Source organism: Vulpes vulpes, chromosome 2 (assembly GCF_048418805.1).
Source record: "Vulpes vulpes isolate BD-2025 chromosome 2, VulVul3, whole genome shotgun sequence".
NCBI lineage: Eukaryota > Metazoa > Chordata > Mammalia > Carnivora > Canidae > Vulpes > Vulpes vulpes.
The window spans coordinates 54,108,980-54,131,747 of record NC_132781.1 but is presented as its reverse complement, the minus strand read 5'-3'; the positions used below and the strand labels follow the sequence as shown (position 1 = coordinate 54,131,747).

The 22,768-nt window shown below is 56.9% G+C and overlaps 2 long non-coding RNA genes across 2 annotated transcripts in view; both read right to left on the bottom strand.

The window, feature by feature from the left end:
* The window catches only part of LOC112927971 (uncharacterized), a 43,918-nt gene extending 41,803 nt beyond the window's left edge, over positions 1-2,115 (bottom strand). The window contains exons 1-2 of the long non-coding RNA XR_011999811.1: positions 1,375-2,115; positions 194-430 (exon numbers count right to left, since the gene is read on the bottom strand). This is a non-coding gene — a long non-coding RNA (uncharacterized lncRNA). The remainder of the gene's footprint in view (positions 1-193; positions 431-1,374) is intronic.
* An 8,438-nt stretch (positions 2,116-10,553) lies between these two features.
* Positions 10,554-20,001, bottom strand: LOC140596061 (uncharacterized). Its single transcript, XR_011998090.1, has 2 exons — positions 19,811-20,001; positions 10,554-11,528 (listed from the first exon to the last, which is right to left on the bottom strand). It is a non-coding gene; the product is annotated as an uncharacterized lncRNA (long non-coding RNA).
* Between the last annotated feature and the right edge of the window lie 2,767 nt (positions 20,002-22,768).

Here is a 22,768-nt window from a genome sequence, read left to right as displayed (position 1 = left end):
TTTATTGATTTGAGAAAAAGAGAAAGAGCAGGAGCAAGGGGAGGGGCAGAGGGAAAGGGAGAACCAGGCTCCCTGTTAAGCAGGGAGCCCCATATGGGGTTTCATCCTAGGACCCCTGGATCATGACCTGAGCCGAAGGCAGACTCTCAATGGATTGAGCGACCCAAGTTCCCCTGTGCCTCAGTTTTCTTACCTGGCTAGCAGGAAGGCAGTTTTGATGCTTAGGTGTCATTGTCTTCTCTCGGTGCTCCCTCTAGCATGAGCAAATCTGTGGTCCTGGGACCCTGAGAACCTGCAGGTGGGCTCTTCAGGCCTGGGGAGGGTGGCGCTAGGGCCCTCAGCAGTATTCACAAAGCTGTGCTCCCTCTGGACCCACAGGCAGGTCATATGGTGAGGATTTGCTTCTCTTGGGAACTCACCGAAGCACACCCTAGGTGATCAGCTGAATGTTTACAAAGTGAACCCACTTGTATAACCAACATCCAAATCAAGAAATAAGCTATATTTCTCCACTCCCAAGAAGCCAGGGAGAGTTGGTATTTACATAAAGCAATCCTAGTCCCCACAGGCCAGCATGTCCATCTGGAGCTTTGTCTTCCCTTGTAGACAGCAAAGGGATACTCAGCTCTGCAGACCCCTTTGCCCCAGGCTACCCCACCCTCATCTCCTCACATTAGCCAGGGTGGGAGCAACGCACATGGATAAGAGGCAGGAAGATCTAGTCAGGCCCCACCCTCTGGCCCTGCCCCTCCTCTTCATCAGATCAGGGCTCCTGTGGCCAGCCAAGGGGCCTCCACCTCCCCTATCAGAGGGGAGATATTGTTTCAGATCTTGAGCACATCTCTGGAGCCCCACTTTGGGAGCCAGGGAAGAGCCCCACTCCATGAGGGGGAGTGGAGAAGCAGGAAGGAGAACAGAGCCTGTGAGTTCCTATACTGCCCAGCTCCTTCCACTGAGCCACTTGTTGATACCACCCAAGGTCCCACTTTAAGGAAATACTTGAACACAGGGCCGACCCGCTCCAAACCCCATAGCTCCTTCAGCAGTGGAGATGATTACCGTTATTTTATAGATGAGGAAACTGAGACTCAGAGAGACCAAGAACAGAACCAGGATTCCCAGACAGGATTTTTGAATGTCAGGCTTCCAGGTGAGGGACTGAGCTTGACCTTGGCATTCCCCTGCTCAGAGCCCTCCACTGGGGACAAACCTCCTTCCTAGATCCCTAGCCCTCCATGGCCTGACCCTGCCAACCTCACCTCTCCTCCCCTGCCCACAAGCACACTGGTCTTTTCCTGATGGACCGCCAAGTGCCTTTTGGACTCCAGGTATCCATATGTGGCTGTGTCATGACTTACTGAATACCCAGCTTACCCTGAGAGAGCAGGGATTGGGGCTGTCTTGCTTTCAGCTGGGCGTGCTATGCCCGGCACAGTTCCCGGCACACAGTGGGTCCTCAATGGAGATGTGCTGGAAGGATGGATGAGGCTGCAGCAGACAGGCAGGGAAGGGATGGCAGAGGCAAGGTGCATTAGCACAAAGCAGCCTTGGGGGCACAAGGTCTAACTCCTCTTTGCAGGGGGCCTGGGGAGGGACAAGGACTTGTCCAAGGTCACTCACTGGTGTGTGGAGGGTCAGGATGAAAACTCAGATCCTCCGCATCCTCCAGACAGTTCTGGGTGGGGAGGCCCTTCCCTCCTCATTTCCCTTCCCCTCTCTTTCCCTCCTCCCTAGAGGCTGCAGGGCCAAGCTGCCCTAAGACAAGGGGCTGGGGGCCCCTAACCTGACCTTCCTTCCTCCTTCCCAGGCTCTGGGATATGTCAGCAGCCTACTGAGAAGACCCCCCTGCAGTCTCCCCTCAGAGAGCTCGCTTTGTAGAGTCTAGGGCCGCTAGCTCATCATGGCCATAGATGAGTGAGGCCTCTCCCCTCTCTGAGCTTAGTTTTCTCATCTATAAAATGGGGATATGACGCCCCTCCTAGAGGCGTTGGGGGGACTCTGGTATAAGGACGAAATAAATCCCCATCAGGCTCCTGAGAAGCGGCAAGCGCAGGCACTTCTCTTGAACCTGCTCGAAGCGCCCTCTCAATAAGCGAGATGTGGGAACTACCCGGTTTATAGATGAGGCTCGGAGAGGTCACGCACCTCCGCAGACCGCAGGGTCCCAAAGCCCGTCTTCTCGGGCCAGGACAGGTTCCCACACTTGGCGCCTGCTGCCCTCTCTCCGCGGGAGCCACCCTGCCCCGCCCCTGGCGTCCGTCCTTCCTCGGGGCGGGCTGGCGGGCTCCCCCGAAGCAGGGCCGGCGGGCGGGGGGCGGGGGGCGGGCAGTGGAAGGGGGCGCCTGTCCGCGCCTGCCGGCGTGGGTCGATACTGCGGCGGGATGAATGGGAGAGGAGAGCAGGGCGGCGGGGGGAGGAGGAGGGGGGAGGGGGAGGGGCAGGGGAGGAGGGGGAGGGGGAGGGCGGCCCCCCGCCCAGCGGGCCCGGCCCGGGTGTGCAGCCGTCAGCGCCGAGCGCGGCCCCGCGGCCCCGCCGAGGGATCGATAACTAATTTCACCGCAGCAGCCGCCCCAGTTTTTTCCCGATAATTGTGCGCCGGCAGCTGCGAGCGAGGCCCCCAGCCCGGCGCGCGGCCCCCGCCCGCGCCCGATCAATTGACACCGCCACCGGGCGGCAGGAAAACTCATTTTTCTCTCCCTCCCCGGCTCCCGGTGGGCGCGGGCTAAGCTCCGCCTCGGGCCGGGGGCTGGGAGGAGCGGGACGAGGGGGAGTCGGGGAGGGTCCCGGGAGGGGGGCGCGGGCCGGCTCCCCCGCCGACTCGGGTTTGGGAAGGAGGCTTCCAGCGAATCCGAGGACGCCCGGGGTGGGCGTGGGGGTGCCTCAGTTTCCCCAGTCCACGCGTAGGGGGGTGGCCAAAGGCGGGGGCGCAGGACTGACTCCGCCCCATCTCGGTATTCCCCGGCCACCCCTGGCGGCTCCGAGGCAGGGCTGAGCGCGCCGGCGCCGGGGTTCGGGCGCGAGGGTTCGAGTCCTGTGTCCAGCGCTCACCGCGGTGACCTTGGATTCGTCCTTCCCCTTGAGCCCTTCCTCTGTGAGCCTGTTTGCGCATCTTCCCAGAGGGGCCCGACAGAGTCCTGGGCACACAGCTGTTGATCAGAGGCAGTGAGGCAGCGCACAAGAAGGCGCCCCGTACACCATGGCCCCCATTAGCTCCCATTAGCGAGCGAGTGGGAAGGAAATCGTCATCGCTTGCTCACTGAGCATCTACTGTGCGCCGAGCCTGTTCTAGGCGTTGCGGACGGACAGAAATCGCTGCCCCTGCGGAACTGACGTTCTCAGAAGAGGATGAGGGGATGGCTGATAAATATAATAGATAAGTAAACAGTGAGAAGATGGGAAATGCCATGGAGAAAAATAGAGCAGGGCAAGTGGGACAGGGCTTCATCGGGAGAGAGGCCCCCTTGCAAAGCTCTGAGCTGCCAGCTCTGCTCTCAACCTGCTGGCTGCTCAAGGTCGCGGGAAACCTGCAGACTTGGCATTCTTAGAAGAAGGTGGTCAGGAGGAGGGAGAGAAAGAGGAGAGGGAAAAGGCAAGATATGGAGCAGGGTGAGGGGAGGGGGGGAGAGAGGGCACAGTGCAGGCCAGAGGGGCCAGAGAGAAAGGGGGTGCAGACAGAGGGAGGAGAGAAGACAAGAGTTCTGATGGCCAAGGCGTCCTGGAGGGTCGGTGTCAGAAGGGACCTGTCCCAGCTGTGCCACTGAGGTGGGCTCCTGGGTCCTGTCTCCAGACCCTGGAGAAGGATAAGACGCTCCAGAACGGAGAGAAGAGACTCATGGACAGGAAGGAGTGGTGTGGGCGGCGGCCCGTGGGCTGGGTCAGGGGATGCTGGGGAGCCTTGCCGGGCCTCTGAGGCAAGCCAGAGCTTCACGGACTGTGTTGGTACAACTCCCACAACTTCAGGAGGAGTCGGAATGACTGGTTGGGGTTCGAGGAACCCCATCTGCTGACCAGATCCTTCCAGTGCGCATGGCCCAGGCCCCACGGTCCAGGCCCCACCGCCCGGCCCCGCCCCCAGGCCTTGGCCCCGCCCACGACCCGGCCCCGCCCTACCCCGACAAAGGCAAACTAGTTCCCAAAATCTGTCCGAGAAGTCCTAAGGCTTTTTCCCCCCCAGCGGTCGGTGAGCCAGGCAGGGCTGGGGGCCCACGGCTACTGGAGGGAGGAGGAGTAGGGGGACATTCTAGGGCCGAGCAAACCTCAGGACTCTCCCCCTGCTTCCGTTTTCTCATCTTGAACAAGGTCAGGTGGTGCTGAGGCTCTGAGGTTCTGTCAGTCTTTCTTCCCTCCAAATTCCTGGCACGCCAAGCCGGCAAGGGGTTGAGAGCAGTGACTCCGCAGAATTGAAAGGGAGATTGCTAGCAAGCAGATGAGGCTAGTTTAGGAGGGGAGGGCAGGGCTGGCTGGCTGGGACTTGGAACAATTGGGGGGGGGGCGGAGGTCCCGCCCACCTGCTTGTCCAACTGTCCGTCCCTCCACCCACCCAGACTTTTGTTGTCATCCAGCACGTATTTAGTAAGTACCAACTCTATGTGAGGCACCATGGAGGGGAGTAGGCATAAGGTCCCTAACTCTCCCAGCCTCTCCCTTTCCCCATGACCTCCACATTTTCTCTTGGAGTGTGGACGTAGGAGCACTGGATTGGGAGTCAAGGCTGGACTCAGGCCCACCTGGTGACCTAGGCAGCCTCTTTGGCCTCTTTGTGCCTTGGTGTTCTGGCACCCTGTTAGCTGGACCCACAGTCCAGAACTAAGCAGCCGTCACAGGATTGCCCACTCTGTCCCAATGCTTCCCCCTCCCTCATAGGATTTGTGCTTCTCCCTGCAGCTTTAGGTTTGTCAGTTCAGAGGTCCTGGTTACCTGGGCTAGGGGAGGGAGACAGAAATGGGGAAGCCAGGAAGCCCCAAACAGCATGGGTCTCACTGAGCTCAGAGCTGTGACTATCATCTTGACCACTTTGGGATCCGTGTGCCAGAGATCAGCAGGCAAAGAAGGGAGTGACTGTTCAGGCCCGGGTAATCTACCCCAGATGCAGCAAACTGTCTGCATAAAGTCTTGTAGGACCTGCAGATAGCTAGCAGGAAGGGGGCATTAAAGGCCTGGACCCCATGGAAGACAGGGACAGAGCTGAGTGCTGCAAGGGGCAGACTGTATGAACATCTCTGAACATCTCTTGCACACAACTTGAAACCCTTAATCCAGGCCAGCTGTGGTGACGGCCCCTGCCGACTTTGGCCAGCTTGAGGCAGCCACAGCCCATGATGATGCTTCAGGCTCAAAACTGCATCTCGCTTTCTGCCCTGGGGCTTTTTGGATGTCCCGTGTGGGTACCCGTCCCTGCCCCAGGAACCCACTCAGGACTCACACAGGGCCAGATACAGTACCCTATAGGCCAACCCTTGATCCAGGGTGGAGATGGAACCACGGAGTAAAAGCCTCCCCTTTTCTTCTTCAGGCAGATGGTCCTGAGACATACTTCATAAAGAATCTCAGACAATCCCAGGGGACTGGCCACCCAGACCTCCATAATAATGAGCTCAATAATGTATGTTTATATCTGCTCTTTCCTGTTTCACTACCCACCTCCTCATCCCTCACTCTTGCTCCTGGGAATATGCTTGCAAACAAACTCCCAGGCCCTTCCTTTAGCCTGCTTTCAGGGAACCCAGACCAAAACAGGGATTATGGACTAAAGCATGTCCCCCCGGAATCCATATGGTGAAGTCTTAACCCCCAGACCTCAGAATGTGACTCTATTTGGACACAAAGTCTTTAAAGAGGTAATTAAGGTTCAGTGAGGTCATTAGGATGGGCCCCAATCCAATATGACTGGTGTCCTTAAAGAAGAGGAAATAGGACATAGACACACATAGAGGAAGGACCATGTGAAGACGCTGGGCACAGGTGACTGTCTACAGGCCAAGGAGAGAGGCTTCAAAAGAAACCAAACTGGCCCACACCTTGATCTTGTACTTCCAGCCTTCCAGACCCCCAAAAAATAAATTTCTGTTGTTTGAGCCCTACCTCCACCCACAGTGTGTGCTACCGTGTTACAGCTGCCCTGCCAGACATATGTTCTGTTATTACCCCAATTTTATAGTCAAAGAAACTAAGGCTTCAAAAGGCAAAGGACTCACCCAGGGTCACAGAGCTAGTAAGTAGAGAGCCCAAAGTCAAACTGGGATCTTTGGGCGACAGAGTGCCAGCCCTTGACACTAAGGAACGAAGTGAGACCATCTGGCTCAAAAATCCTCCTCACTTCTGGCAGGTTTGAGAAGCCCCTCCTTCCTTCCTGGCTCTCCCCCTGCACCCCCTAGACATGCCCGCTTGGATTGCACTGCTCTTGCAGAGGCTCCTGGAGCTCCCTGCCTCTGGGCCTCTGGTTTCACTGCTGCTGCAGAGCTGAGCTATTCCAGCTCATCCTCTTCCTCCCCTCCTCTGAAGGCTCTTCCTCACCAGCTAGCTCGCTCACAGCACACACACACACACACACTCAGTTCTCACCTCCCTTTGGCAGCCACTCTGAGGCTCTCTCTACCGCCTTCACTAATGCCTGCTGCAGACTAGCTGCAGAGCAGCTTTGGGGGTACCCCCCTGAAGACCACACTCTGCTCCTCCCTGTGCCCCTGTTGCCTGTGAGCCCCCTCCTGCCTGAGCAGCATGCCAGGAAAATGTGCACAGATGGTCTCATTGACTCTCACCCCCCTGTAGCAGAGACTGGTACCATCTTCATTTCATACACTAGGACTTGAGGCCCAGAGAAGGGCAGGGGTCTGCCTCAGGATACACAGCAGAGAGTGGTAGGGCTGGAATTTATCCTGGCCAAACTCAGAGAATGGAATTTATTCCAAAATGTCATGGCTTACATGGGACCTTCCCTGAGAGCAGGTTGTAATTGGGGGCAGAGGGCAGGGACCCAGCAGAGCAGCCAGAGGTCACCCCCCTACCTCCCGCGCCTGCCACTTGTCCCTTTGGAGCATTCTCATTCCTCAAAGGACAAGTATGAACCTCCACCCAGTCCACAATCATTCCTGTGTGGCCACCTGCCCCTCAGGCAAAAGGGTGCCCTACACAGACCCTCAAAGACTCCTGCTCTAGGTGGAGGGATACTGGCCATGACCAACCTTCTGTGAGCACCTCCTCCATGCCATGGTCTTTGTTGTATTGTATCAATGGAAAGGGGAACCAAGCCAGGCCTGACCACCCCCCAACCCAGAGCTTGGTCTAGTGGAGAAAACACACCCAATTATCCCACTAGCAACTATAACTTTCTGACTCGGGGCATCTGGGTGGCTCAGTCCATTAAGTGGCTGACTTCAGCTCAGGTCATGATCACCTGGGAGTGAGTCCCACATTGCTGCATGCTTGGTGGGGAGTCTGCTTCTTCCTCCCCCTCTGCTCATACTTGCTCTTGCTCCCTCTCAAATATATATATATATATATATATATATATATATATATATATATATATATATATAAATTTCTGACTCAACAATGCTGGGAGGGACGAAGTCAGTCTGTGAAGGGAGTAGCAGATCTGGAGAATGAGTAACAGTTAATCAGATGAAGAGGGAAGGAACAGCATGTGCAAAGGGCCTGTACAGGGAGGGTCAGAGAAGAGGAGAAGGCCTGTGCCCTGGAGCTCTGGAGGCTTCTGGAAGGTGTTAAAAGGGCTCCCCAGGGCTGGGCCAGGCAAGGTCCAGTGAGCCATCTTAAAGGCTCTCATCTTTATTCAGCAGAGATTTGTGTTTTGAAGACCCTTGCCCCAGCTCTGTGTGATGGAGAAGAGGGTCAAAGCACAGAAGCAGGTAGAAAAGAGAGAGGTTGGCTTGTGTCCAGGTGAAAGAGGCCTTGGGAAAATGACAGCTGGCATGAATATAAAAAAAAAAAAAAAGAAAGAAAGAAAGAAAGAAAGAAAGAAAGAAAGAAAGAAAGAAAGAAAGAAAGACCAGGACTCAGCAACAGAGGTGACACAAACAGCCAGTCTTGATTTCAAAGTGGGAGTGATCTTGGAGATTGCCAGTTTATGGACACACAGTTTTATACATGAGGAAATGGAGGCCCAGAGAGGAGCTGTCTTGCCTCCACATGACTCTGCTGGTTCATTCATTTGACATTTACTGAGCACCTACTGGGTGCCAGGCACTGTGCTAGAGGCTGGGGACAGCACACAGGTGAGCAAGACAGATCTGTCCTATTGTGCCAGTGCCACACCAGCCAAACCTGTGTGGTCCTGAGGGCTGGAAGGGGAGAGAGAGGGGGAGGGAGAGACAGGGAAATGATAATGATGATGACAAAATTTTACTTACCCAGCATTTTCCATTGCCAGACATTGTGTCAAGCCTTCTGTAAACATGATCTCATTAATTGCTACATTGCTACAAACAAGTGCTGTTGGGCCATTGTACAGATGACAGGATTAAGGGTCAGAGAGGTGGAGTGATCTACCTCACCAGTGAGGGCCAGGCCAGGCCCTCACCCCACCTTCCCACAGAGCCTGCCTTGTCAGGCCCTCTGGCCAGACCAGGTCCTCCTGGGGCCCCAGACCTGAGGCTGCTGGGGGCGGGGGGAGGGTGTGGTGGATGGTGGTGCATAGAGGGGCATCCAGAAGTACCTTCCCCTAGGGACACTGGAGGTTCCTGCCCCTTCCCCGTTCAGTGGAGGGGCCCAGGCTGGCTGGAGGTCAGAGGGAGGTCAGGAAGGAAGCAAGGAGAATGTGTCAGCGCTGAAACTGCAGCCTGCAGGTCCCCCTTCCCGCTCACTCAGCTCTCCTCCCCCTCCAACAACAAGCAACCTCAGTAAGTCCACTCAGCCCAGGGGAGATGGGACCAGGGTAGGGAGCCGCACACTCTGGTCACCCCCTGCTCCAGCCCTCTCCAAGGCACAGTCTGGGCCAAATCACTGTCCTTCCTCCTCCATCAGTAACAGCAGGAACACTGGTGCTGCCTACCCCTCCCAGGTCGGGCAAGCATGCATGTGCACACGTATGTGGTTGCAGCCTCCCTGCTCACTCATCCAGACATGCACACTCCTTCATTCACTCAATAAAGCTTTGAGTACCTGTTCTGGGCTGGACCCTGTGCTGGGTCCTGGTGACAGGGGTGGACGCAGCATTCTGGGTTCCTGCTATCAGATGCCTGTGGGCTCAGAGGGAAGAAGGATGCTCATGAGCCATTATTGTACAAGGCCGTGCTGAGACCAGAAGAGGACACAGGAGGGAGGGACCAGGGAGGGAAATGGGAGAGATAGTCACCCCAGCAGGGGTGACAGTCAGGGAAGGCTACTTGAAGGTGATAACTTTCTAAGACCCAAAGACTGGATAGGAGCTAGTCAATAAGATGGAGAAAGGAAATGTGAACCAGACAGAAGGAAGAGCACGATAGAAGGCCTGGACTCCCTTGGGACCATGCCCACTTGAGGAATGGAGAGGAGGTGGTCAGGGTTGGTTCTTGGGGGAGCAAACTGGGAAGTTGGGGGTAAGGCTTAGGGGCTGCATGGGACGCATGGGTGGCTCAGTGGTTGAGCATCTGCCTTCGGCTCAGGTTGTGATCCTGGGGTCCTGGGATCGAGTCCCACATCAGGCTCCCTGCAGGGAGCCTGCTTCTCCCTCTGCCTGTGTCTCTGCTTCTCTCTCTGTGTCTCTCATGAATAAATAAATAAAATCTTTTTTAAAAAAAGGCTTAGGGGCTGCAGGAGTTCCAAGCCAGGAGCTAGACTGGGCTGGGTCTTGTAGGCCATGTGAAGATTTGAACTTCTCCCTTGGGAAGTGAGGCCAGGGAGCAGGGGAGTGATAGGTCAAAGGTGAATTTCAGAATGCTCATCCAGGCTATGTATACACCTGCTCACTCCTGTACCAGCCTTCACATGTGTACCTGTTCACAAGTACCCACACAGCCAGACACACACAGGGATCCACCTGTGTGCCCGACCCTGAGCAGAGCTCTTCACAAACACAGCCCCCTGTCAGTCCCTACAGCTAGGTTGTGTCTAGTGTCTGCCTTTTACGGAGGAGGACACCAAGGCTCGAGTGTCAGAGAGGTGGAGAGTTTGCCCAGAGAGACACATGATGGCTCAGCAAAGCAGAGACTCCACGCCTGGACAACTGGCTTCCAGCCTGTGCTTGTGACCACCGGGCAGAGAGCAACCCAGAGAGAAGCAGCAGTTCTGCTTTGGAAGGACAGGCTGGAGTTCCTCCTGCTTGCCTTGTAGGCTTTGCCCCAAGGTCCAGCCCGTCAAACAGCTGGGGTGTGTTTCCTGGGGAAACTAGAGATGGAAAGTCCCAGATAGGCACCCTGGGATGACTAGGCTGTTCATGAAGCTCCCATTCCTGTCCCTTGGCCCTGTAATCGTTTATACAGTAGGGTTACTCATATTATTTCTTTTCTTTCTGGAACTCTGAGCTGGCTAAGACCTGGCTAAGCTGGAGAAGATGTGGTACAGCCACTCTGTATCAGTTTCCCATTGCTGCTGTAACAAATGACCACAAATGTAGTGGCTTTTTTTTTTTTTAAGATTTTATTTATTTGTTCATGAGAGACACACAGAGAGGCAGAGACATAGGTAGAGAGAAAAGCAGGTTCTCTGCGGGGAGCCCGATGTGGGACTCGATCCCAGGACCCCAGGATCATGACCTGAGCCGAAGGCAGATGGTCAACTGCTGAGCCACCCAGGTGCCCCTGTAGTGACTTAAACAACACAAATTTGTTCTCTTTCAGCCTGGAGGTCATATGTCCCAAAGTCAAGGTGTTGAAGGGCTGTGTTCCTTTTGTGGACTCTAGAAGAGAATCTGTTTCCTTGTCTTTTCTAGCTTCTTGAGGCTGCCCACAGTCCTCAGCTTGTGGCTCCTTCCTCCTTCTCCAAAGCCAGCAAGAAAGCATCTTCCAACTTCTCTCTCTCTGACTCCAACCTTCCTGTATCTCTTTTATCAGGACCCTTCCTCACTACTCCTTTTAAGACCTGCTGCTGTATCTTGTTAATGCTTAATAAAGAAGCACATTTATTACATCATGAATGTGATCTTAAAAAATCCCGATAGCTGTATTTCACGTTAATTGGCTTCCTGTGTAATCAATCCTATGTATTTGTTATGCTTTTACAAACAAGGCAAGGTATGAAAGTGTCACCAAATGCTCCAGTCGTCTGTGGCACGGAAAAAGTCACAGACATTCGCACTGCCCAGGAAAGTCTTGGGATCTTGGATATGTGGCCAAGAAGCTGGGCCAGGAGATTTGGGGGTATCTGTCTGGAGCCTGGAGGATGGGTGACTTCAAAAGCTCCAGGAGGTGGCCTCTCAGAGTCCCCTTGGATCAGGTCAGGCTCAGTCCTGGAGGCCACAGCCCAGGCCCTGAGGCAGGGACAGGAGGAAGAACTCAGATGAGGGGGGCACCCAGTCCATTGATGGGGCACACGGAGACAAGAGCAAATTCCGTCGGGTTAGTTGTTCTTCTACAGCAAATCCATGTAAGCAAGCGCTGCAGAGATGCAGAGAAATATCAGTGCTAGAGCCAGACGGCCTTAGGTTCAAATCCCAGGTTTGCTACTTGTCAGCTGGGGGGCCAGGGCAGCTAATCTGGCCAATACTATCTTTCAGTTTCCCTACCATGAGGTGTGGTGAGTATTAAATGAATGACTTCAAAGAACAATACTAAATACACATCTGTCTGTCCGCTGTGACCCACTGCAATGATGATGGCGATGACCATTCTGACCTCTATTGTCACAAGCCAGGAGGTGGGGACTGAGCTGCCCTGGCTGCCAGAGCCCTTTACTCCTCTTCTATAAGAGGAGTGTATTCCGAAGAAAGGGTGTTCTAGGCCAGTGGGCAGAGTGGGGCCTCCTGGGCTGGATTCTGTGGATTCCCAGGTCCTGCAAAGTCCTGTTCCACCTACCCAGCCCCCAGGTGCTCCCCCCACCCCCGCCTGTGTCCTTCTCCCTCCCACAGAGCCTTCCTCTCTGTCCCCCTGACACAATCCAGCCCTCTCACCGTGCCCCTGCCCCTCTCACCACTCACCCTCTCCACCCTAGCCTTGGCTTTAGAAAGCCTAGCCACTTTCTCCAGGAAGCCTTCCCTGCTGTCTGTGGCTGGGTTCGAGATTTTTCTCTGAGCTTCCTATAGTTCCAGCATCGTGGCCTGATTTATGGGCCTGTTTATCCCATTCCATGATGAATCCATCCTTGCACAAGCTGGCACATAGTAGGTGTGCAGCAAACATTTGTTAAAGGTAGGAAGGAAGGAGGGGGTTAGTCCAGCCCTTCAGGAACCATGAGACAACAGGCTGAGGAGCTTGACGGGGGGTGGGGAGTGGGGGTCAGCTCTCAGCCTGCGGCCCCCCAAGGGCACCCAGCCCTCTGTTCCCTCTCTGTCTGCCTGCTGATCCCCGGGGGCAACAGAATGGGGTGGAGTGGGGGCAGCGGGAGTGGTGGTAGGGGGTTGTAGACAGAATACCCAACACCCTGGGGAGGAGAAGGCTGAGCTCTGAGGTCTCTAGAAAAGCTGGAGCAGGTGGGGAGGGGAGGCTGAAGCTCAAATCTGGCTTTGCCCACCCAGGCAGCAGCTCCTGCAGGCAGCACATTCATCCCTGCATCACTGCCACCCTCTACCCCCCTCCTCCTCCCGGGGAGGCACTAGAGGCCCCTTTCACGGCCGCCCTTGGGTCTGTGTGCACGTACAGCCAGTTATGCAGACTGTGTGTATGAAAACCTAGTTCCTGAGACATTGCAATTTACTTGAGATTCCTGCCAATTTGCTCCTGTGTCTCACTTAGGGAAGCCTCCCCACCACCGAAGGATGGTGCTTGGGCCGGCTCACGCTCCCAGGCACCTTGGTTGAACAGAGTCCTAGGGTGGAGTGTAGCCTAGGGGTGGGAAAGGGAAGGCTCTTTCCTGAGCCCTGGCACTGCACTGGGAGAGGTCGCCTGGATCACCAGACTGGGCACAGGGTTGAGCAAGCAGCTGCGGAGCATCATGGGATTCTGGGGCAGGGAATCCAGAGGCCGGGCCTTTCTGGGGGCTGTCAGTGGCTGATCTCAAGAGCGGAGACAGCAGCTGGAGCCTGTGCAGAGAGGGCAGAGCTCTGGCAGGAGATAGGGGAAGGGCTCCCCAGCTTGGTATTCTGAGGCTCTGGGGAGCCAGGAGCCTGTGATGTCCTCGAGGAGCCTAAATTCTTGCTGCCGCCACCCTCACACTGGCTTGCCCCAAAGGCTTATTATTATCACGATTGGTATTGTCCTTTTCCCCCCCCAACATCTACCCACCCAGGTCCAGGCAGGCTGCTGCAAGGGTGCCCTCCTGGAACTCTGGGGCTAGGAGTCTGCACGTTGCGGATGACCAGAGTCTGTGCCCCTATGGGGGTCGCTGAGGCCGTGGAGCCGGGGAGGGGATGGGGGGTGGTTTCTGGGAAAGCCCACAAGAAGAGTGGAAGCCCAGACCCTAAGGCATATAGCCAAAGACCGGAAGGGTGTTTCTGGCAGGAGGAACATTAAATGCCAGGGCCCGGGATGGGGCAATACCTGGGAACCACAGTTATTCTGTCCGCGGCCCAGGGTTCTGGGTGTTAGCGAGGCACTGGGTGGCGGAGGCAGGGCACCCACGGGCAGGGCCTTGAACGCCGAGGACACGCGCCCTCTCGCTCCTTGGGCGGGGCCTGCCCCCCCCGCGCCCCCCACCTCTGTGCCCCCCCCAGCCCGCCTCCTCTCCGTCTCCTTCGGGCGGGCCCGGGGAAGGCTATGGACGGCCGCGGCGCCCTTTCAAGTCCGCCTCCCGGAGGCTCCCGAGCCGGCCGGGCGCGGGGGCCGCTGCGCCGACATCAAAGCCCGGCGCCCCCAGCCAGATCCGGTTGCGGAAGGGGCGGGCGAGCCGGGAGGGAGGCAGGTTTGGGCGGATTCCCCTTTCATCCCCCGGCGCGGCGGGCGCGCACCTCCGGGGGCCCCGCACGTCCCTGCTGGGCAAGTCCGCGCAGGGCCGCGAGCCGCGCCGCCGGGCCGGGCGGGGCCGGGCGGGGCCGGGGGGCGGGGGGCCTCGGGCGGGTCCCTGCCCGGCTCCGAGCCTCGGGCACCCTCCCGGGCCCGGGAAGCCTAGGCGCGGGTGGGGGGCGGGGCGGGGGCGGAGGGGCGGGAGACGCCTTCTGGGGAGGGGCCCTCCGGGAGGCGCGGGAAGTCTGGACGGCTGACACCAGGCGGGGACGCGGGACTGGCGGGGGTGCACCTGCGCCTTGCTCCGCCCAGGCCGCGGGAGGGCGGCCGCGGAGCCCCCTGCAGGATCCCACCCTGCCCGCCTCTGCGCCTCTGGCCTCGGCTCCCTAGCGGGCCTCGCTTGTCCTTCCTCAGGCTTGAGACTCATCCCTTCTTGCGAAATGGCTCTGCCTTCTGATGTCACAACAGTAGGAATGACAGGGGCCACACGTTGTCCCCGCAGTTCCCAGTGTGGTTGACTCAGGACTTCTTTTCTCAGCTGCACAGCCTGGGGCTCAGGGAGGGGACTTGACTTGCCCCGGGGTCACACAGCCAGGAAATTGGAGCCAGAGGTAGGCTCCGTGGCCAGGATGCACTTGGTTTCTGTGGCCTCTGCACTCCACTGTTCCTGCCTGCTCCCCCCCCCCCCCCCACCAGATTGATCACAACACAGACATGGAGTAGGGGTGAGGCCGGGCTGGGAACAATGACAGCAGACACCGATTTGGCAGCACCCCAAGAGGAAGGTGTATCTATCACCCCCATTTTACAGACCTGAAAGCTGAGACACCAGGAGGTCACACAGCCAGCTAAGGAGCAGGGCCAGGTGTTGACCTAGTTTTTGGCTCCAGGGACTTGAGGCTTGGCCACCACTGAGGTGAGGGAGGGTGAGACAAGCAGAGCCCCCAGAGCACTTACTGTCTGTCAGCCCCAGGCCAGGAATCAGCTGAGTCAGCCCATGAACCTCAGCTGGGTGTGTGGGGGGGATGCTGCTCTATGCCGGCTATTCAGCAGAGGGACTCAGACACAGGGAAGTGAAGCATGGGCCACAGCGGCCAGGAAATGACAGTCAGGCTTTGCACACGGCCTGTCTGGCTCCTGCCTTGATAGTTGTGGTGGCGAGAGGGGCACTAGCACCGCCACCCTACCCCCACCCCCACCGGCCACGCAGCTCAGTTGTGGAGCCCTTGAAGGGCTTCTCTGGGCAGGGCCTTGTCTGCCAAGAGGGGGCAATTTTAATGGGCCTCCCCAGGATGCCAGGTGCACTCAGGCTGGTGGGATGGGACCGGTGCCCGGGTATCAGGCAGATGCCACCCCAACCCAGAGATTTAAAATTCCTCCCTGGAAAATCAGATAATCAAGGAAGTCAAATACCGTGAAATGAGTGTGATCCTTGCCAGAAACCCAGAGGGAGCATCAGAAAATCATCACATGGCAAGTGCAGGCGTGTGACCCACCTCCTTGTTTTACGGGCAGGGAAACTGAGGCACAAGACACAGCAGCATCTATCGAGGGCCTCCTTTGTGGCCAGCTGTGTGTTGGAACCTATTCAGTGCCTGCGCTCCCTGAGCTCGGAGATGTGCTGAGAATGGTTCCTTATGTGCTAGTAATGTTACCATTATTCAATTCTGATCCAGGAAGGCTTCCCTGAGGAGGACACATCCATGCTGAGACCTGATCTTAAGTAGGAGTCAGTGAAGCTGGTGAGAAACACAGTTCAGGCAGAGGGGAAGGCATGTGCAAAGGCCCTGGGGCATGAAGGAGTTTGGCTCAGGAGAATAAAGAGGCTGGAAGCCTGTTGCAAGAGTGAGGGGGAGAGGCACAAGCATGGAGAAGCCAGGGAGGAGGCAGAGGGGGCAGGACCCTGGGGGCTCGGAGGAGCCTCCCTAGGCCAAGTCAGTGCTGGATGGAGGGAGAGGAGGCAAGCAGTGGGAGTCAAAGCTGACAACTAGGAATCCAGCCCACAGTGACCAACGTTAGGAGAACCCTGGCTGGGAGCAGGAGAGAGGAGGGAGCTGTCTCTAGTCCTGTTTTAAATCCTGCTCTGTTGAGCTCCTGAAAGAAAAAGGGAGATCAAAAGGTAAAATTTGCAAGTTAGATTTACCCTCAATTCTATTAAAGCACTGAAAGCTGTTGAAAAATAGTATTAGGGTCTTAATTCCACAAATGTTGGAAATCCCAGCCTGGAAGGCCCTGTCCTCCACGTGGGAGGAAGGAGGATGGGGCAACTGCCTGGCCTGTGGGCTCAGCTAATGTGGGCCAACAGGAAGCTGCCAAGGAGAATCCATGGCTACCCAGACTGGGTTTGGGCTTCTCAGAAGGGTGCTGTATACACAGTTGGGCTGTTTGGACCATAGGATGCCCAACTGCTGATGAGTGGGGTGGGGTGGGGGCAAGTCTTATCTTTGTCCCTGGGTGGGGAAGGGGGAAGGAGGGAGAGGGAGGAAGAGGGGCAGAGAGGAAGGAGAGAGAAGGAAGGGAAGGAGAGGCCCATGCTGGATAGCAGTCACTGCCATGATGCGTCTGCTCCTGGGACCCACACTGTCCCTTCCTTCCCTGGTGGAACAGCATCTCCACCGAGGGGGGGGGGGGGCCTGTGCTGGCCCCAGGCCCTCATCTGATCCTCACAGAGGTCTGGACCCCAGTCACCCTGCTCAGCCAGACACCAAGCCTGGGCACTTAACCTGGGACTCTGCACCCCGGTGTCTCTCGGGGCCTCACCCACAGATGTCCGGCACCGTGTGTGTGTGTGTGTGTGTGTGTGTGTGTGTGTGTGTGTGTGTGAGCACGCATCTGCAGATGTTAGGTTAGGAGTGCAAACTGGACCAGACTGGCTGGGCCTAAATCCTGGCTCAGCCACTTGTGAGCTGTGTGACCTTGGGTGAGTGACCCAACCTCTCTCTGTGCCCCAATTATGTGGAGGTAATGAGTTAATCTGAGAAACCCCATAGCATAGCCCTTGAAATAGAGTACGTGCTCTATGTTAGCTACTGAAAGGCTGACAATAAGATTCCTTCAGGAAAAGGCTCTAAACTGAAGGGAGGGGGTCTCAGAAGGTTCTAGAAGCTCCTGAATTAACTACAAAGCTTTGTGTGCAGATATGTTTTTTCAGAGTCGAGAAGGTCCTTAGCTGTCATCACAAAGTCTCATGACCCCCTCAAAAGCTGAGCACCCTTGAGGCAGCATTGACAGCCTCCCCCGTGCCAGGAGGGTCCATTTTCACGCAACATTTGAGGGGCTGCCTGTTGCCTGTCAGCCCGGGCAGGTGGGCCTTCAGCTGTCCTGCAGACCCCCATTGGCACCCACACATGGGGGGCCATGTGTGCGCAGGGACACTGAGCCCCTAACTCCAGGGGAATTATTTTTAAGGCTGAGAAAACACTGCACCCAAACCAGCTCCTTTCTCCAGGATGGGGAGGCTCAAAAACAGACTTCAAAGGCAAGCTTTGAATAAACAAAACACAATAAAAATAACTCTTGGAACCCAAATGCTGAATCACAGCCCCAGGCACACTAAGCCAGTGATGCCAGTCCTCCCTGACGACAGGGACCTCGTGCTGGGGCCTAGGAGGCATCCTCATTTGCCTTACCTCCCAGTAGGCCATCCTGCCCAGCCTCACCCTCCAGGCCTTGCTGGAACTCCCACCAGCTCTATTCTGGTCGCTCTGTCCGGTTACAAGGGTCCTTTGCCCAATTCTTACCTACTGAAGTGAGGGGCTTCCCTGTCTGGCATCAGGGAGGCTGTGAGTATATGGTACCTGGCAGTGCCGCCCTGGGGAGCAGGAACCTGCTCCTAGGAGGCAGTGTGGCTTTAAGGATTCTGATCTGGGTTGGGCTGTGTGACCCCAAGATGGTCTCGGAGCCTTGTAGAAATGGGAATGACACAGCACCCCCTTCATGGCAATCCTTGCAATGAGGACAGGAGAGTAGCTGTGGGGGAGGCCTGGGTGTATGGCCAAGGCCAGCTCCCAAGCATGGGTGACCAGAACACCCACACTTACTGTGTGACACTCAGTCCCACTCTCTCCATCTATAAAATTGAATGATCTTGAAAGACCCTTCTATGAGATCTCGGATTGGGAAGTGCGAGCATATTAGGTGTTAAATAGTGAGATGCCTGGGTGGCTCAGTGGTTGAGTGTCTGCCTTTGGCTCAGGGCATGATCCTGGGGTCCCGGGATCGAGTCCCACATCAAGCTCACTGCATGGAGCCTGCTTCTCCCTCTGTCTGTGTCTCTGCCCTCTCTCTCTCTGTCTCTCATGAATAAATAAAATCTTTTTTAAAGTTTAAAAAATAAAATAAACTAGCATGTACCATACAGAATGTACATACAGTTGATATTACAGAATAAATATATGGGCATGTTGGGGCGCCTGGGTGGCAGAGTCAGTTGGGTGTCAGACTCTTGGTTTTGGCTCAGGTTGTAATCTCTGGGGGGTCAGGAGATCGAGCCCCCCATCGGGCTCCGTCCTCAGTGTGAAGTCGGCTTGGGATTCCTTCTCTCCCTCGCCCTCTGCCCCTCCCTACCCTCGATTGTGCCCTCTCTCTCAACCAAATAAATAAATCTTTTAAAATATAGGCATGTCTGTACTTCCTTGTATGTGCACAGAATACCTCTGGAAGGTGCCAGGAAATGGGGTTACCAAGTGAGAGGGACCATGGCCGGGTGTGGGGGGGTGCTGGGAGGGGCTTGGGGCTTGTGTCTGCCAATGCCGTGCCACACATGGACATTATCTAGTACAGACATGCAGGTGGATTTTTTTTTAAGTCCTTTTGGAGGTTTGATGGTCCCGACTCCTGCCTGATGCTGACCCAACTCCCAGGAGCTGCTCTGGGGGATCCAGGGACCCATGACAGGGATTTGGGGTGACGGCAAAGCCCATTCCTTGGTGTCATCTCCTGGGATCTGCTCCCCTGTCCTCAGTCTGGTCTCTTGTCTCTTGGCCCAGCCAGCTGGAACTCCTCACAAGCCTTCAAACAAGCCAGGCAGGGCCTTGCCTTCAGGCCAGTCCACCTGCAAGTGTCTCCAACCCGTTTCTCCCAGGCGGTCTGTGGGCCCCCCATACACCATTTGTGCAGATTAGTATCTGTGTCCAGGACCAGCCACACAATTTGCCAGGGCCCAGAGCAAAATGAAAACACAAGGCCCCTTGTTTAAAATTGATTGAGAATTGGGCACCTGGGTGTCTCAGTCCGTTGAGCATCTGTCTTCTGCTCAGGTCCCCAGATGGAGTCCTGCATTGCGCTCCCCACTTAGGAGGGGGTGTCTGCTTCTCCCCCTGACCCTCCCCCCTCTTGTATTCTCTCTCTCTCTAAAATAAAGTCTTTTAAAAAATTAAGAATTTCAAGAGGACACTAGAAGACTGATAAACCTGGCGTATTCTCCTGCAGGGGCCATACCTCTGTGAAGCCAGCCCCATCTGTATCTCCCTCACCAAGACATGGGCTCCCTATTCAGAGAACTCAGGACAGAGTCTGGTACACAGTAGATGCTCAATTAATGTGTCCTGTGAAGGAAGGAAGGAAGGAAGGAAGGAAGGAAGGAAGGAAGGAAGGAAGGAGCAGTAGAGCAGAGGAATGGCAAAGTTTGCCAGCCACGGCCAGCCTGTGTACATTGGCTACAGACCTGCCCTCTCGGCTGGAGGAAACCTGAGCCAGCTTCCAGGAGGAGGAAAGCTCAGCCTCAGAGGAGGCATCTGCCCCCTGTGCTCCCGGCACACCTGCCTGTGCTTGCCCCCATCACAGCACTTACCACTGGTTTCTTCTCTGGGGCTTAGCTGTGTGACCCTGGGAAAGTGACTTACCCTCTGTGCCCTGGTTTCTTTATAGGGCATATTGGGCTAGGGGTGGTGCCTCCTTCATCACAGAGTTGTGCCCTCCTTCGTGGAGAAGTCAGTTCTAAAACTGGCAGTCTTTAGACCCCATATGCACATGGCTCCGGCTCAGTCATGTCCATTGTTACTCCTCGGTGATTCCTGGCTGCACTCTAAGCTCCTGTGGACTCCTGCTCGCCCTGGTTAATATTACAGAAAGCTTGTGGCTGGTGGAAGTCACCTGTGAGCCGACCTGGGGAGGCATCCTCCCCTGGGGGACACAGACTGGGTCCTCAGGGTGCCTATGAAGTACCTGAGCCAGCAGGTTCCTGTAGAAGATTCTTTGGGGGGTTTGCTGGCTCTGTAGCCAGGAGAGCTGGAAGTCTGCCCAGAGCCCAGTGGGGGGCTCCCTGGGCACTTGGGGGTGTCACCGCAGTCCCCAGAGCTGCCAGGTGCAGACAATAAACCAAGGAAACCCTGGTGAGTGAGTCATTAGTGGTCCCCTGTGCCTTGTGATGGGAGATGGCAGGCAAGCTGCTCCTGGTTGCTGCTCTTGGGGTCCAAGTGGCACCGTTCAGGAGGGTTCCAGAGCCCAACCTGGTGGGTCAAATCCCTGCTTCTGGGTTGGACTCTGCCTGGCACCCAAAACTGGTTCCCATGGGTCCCAGTGGCTCAATGACCACCAGCGGCTGACCACCAGTCGCCCCTGCTTCCTGAGGCTGTTTATAGGGGACGCTGAGGCTTACACGGGGCTCCCTGGAGGTGGCAGCGTGCACTGTCTCCGTGGAGGCCTCTGAAGGCCTTCAACAGGGTCCCCTGGAAGATGCAGACCATCTGTCACTTAGGACATATTTAGAAGAGAATGACAAAGGGACCCAAAGAGGCAGAAATGTTGGGGAGGGGGATTTAGATAATGGCAGACAAAGGCAGAGGGACTGGGAGGAGCAATGGGCAGCCCCTCTGGGCTGGGGGACGCCGGCCTTTCCCTCTGTCCAGGCAACAGCCCTCCTGAGCCCCTGGCCCCAGCCCCCTGCCCGTGTTGGGAACTGTGGCACCAGCCTGGCTGCAGAGACTGTGGCAGTCACCCCACCCCCCATCCTGGCTTCTGTCCTCTGTCCAGGTCTCATCATGCCCCCACCTCATGGCCCTGGAGAGTCCCAGTGTCCACCCCCTGCCCTGCGCAGTGGCTTAGGTCTCCCACTCTGTGCCCCCAAATCCCCAGGCCTCCCACCCTCACACTTGCCACTCCATCCTGGAATCACCCATTTGAGTCCACATCCTACACCAGACCCCAGACTGTGACCTCCTGAGAGCAGAGTCAGTCATGCAGGTGCCTGCTGTGTGCCCAGGGCCCAGCATGTGTGTGGCACACGGTAGGTGCTCAACAAACTGCACAATGAAAGTGGGAGTCCACAGGGCAGCTCGTGTCCCCAGAGCTCCACCTGCAGTTCCCATCTTCAGTGGCTCCCCATGGCTACAGAGCCCCTCTCTGGGTGCCCCCAGCACTGCCTTTCCTGCTCTATTCCCTTGGGAAATCTTGAGGCTCCCTGCCTCTGTTGGGGGGGGCGGGGGGGGCTTGGGCTCTTGCATTGCACTTAGGCTTATCTTGTCTTCACATCCTCCCCAAATTCCATCTGCTCTGAACAAATCTCTCTCTTCCCCGACCTTGCTCGGTTTGCCCTGGTGCTCCTTGTGCTAGAGTATAGATACCAAGGAAGGGACGGTCCTCCAGATCACCCCATTTTGGGGTTTGAGGAGAGGGAGCCCACATGGCAAGGTTTTCAGCGGTTGACATGGGGAGTTGCATGTTGGGGTCAGTCTCCTGGCCAACACTTAGTCTGTGTGACCTTGGCCAAGAGCTTAGCCTCTCTGGGCCTTGGTTAGCCTTGGTTCTCCACCCCCACAAGGAATGGTTGTACTAAGAGTAGCTCGAGAGAAGAGCTGGAGGCTGGGCGCTGGGGTAGGACAGCTGAGGGCCTCGCCTCAGCTCCAGCTCCCACGCCTGTGCCAGCCAGAGCAGGACCCCCTAACCTCTCTGGGCCTTGGAGTCCTTATCAGCAAATGGTGCTCAGGAGATGCTCTCACAGGGTGGAGGGCTCCAACCAGGGAGGGAGGGAGCATTCAGGGGAAAGGAGCAGTGATTTTCCTGCCTCTCCATCACTGCCTTCTGCCCTGGGTAGAGTCATTCCTCCCAGTCTGCCACCCACCAGCTAGACCCAGGCCCCACCCGGCCTGGCACAGGTCTGCACACCGCCCAGGACAGGGTCATGGTGCGGGGATGGCATGGGACCTGAGGGTGTGATTATTCCAGGTGAGATGGCAGACCAGAACTGGGAGGACTGGGATGAGTGGGGGCAGGGATACAATTGCCATGCTGCACCCTCCTACGGGTGGGTCCGGGGTGACAGGAGAACAGAAGCCACCAGGGCCGCTTTCTGGGTCCTTCCAGACATGAGGCTGCCTGGATCCCAGGTGGCCAGCCCTGAGTGGAAGTGTCCCAGTGAAGAGGACCCAGGACCCTGGGTGCCATGAGGGAGGGGCCAGAGAACCTGGGGGTCCCCATCCCATGCAGCCCCCCCACGTGCTCCCTTCACGTTCAGTGTCGCCCAGAGGCAGGTGGGACCCAAGCAAGGAACACAGCCGCGAATGTGGGGCCGGGTCGCTGGGAGGGAAGGCCTGCGAGTGCTCCTAGGCCTGTGCGCTGTGGCCTGTGCGCGCGCGGGGGCTCTGCGGGCTGTGCCTGGGGGGTGCTGTGGCCGGGGTCCCCGTCTGTGCGCGCCGTGAGGGGCGGGCGGGAGGCTCGAGGCCCTCTGGGCACAGAATCCCCGTCGTCGGGGGAAGGAGGCAGAGCGGAGAGGGGAGGAGAGCAGGCCGCTCGGAGAGGAAAGCAGATGCACTGCGGGGACGGGGTCAGGAAGGGCACCGGGGCCGCAGGGAGGCGGGGCGGGG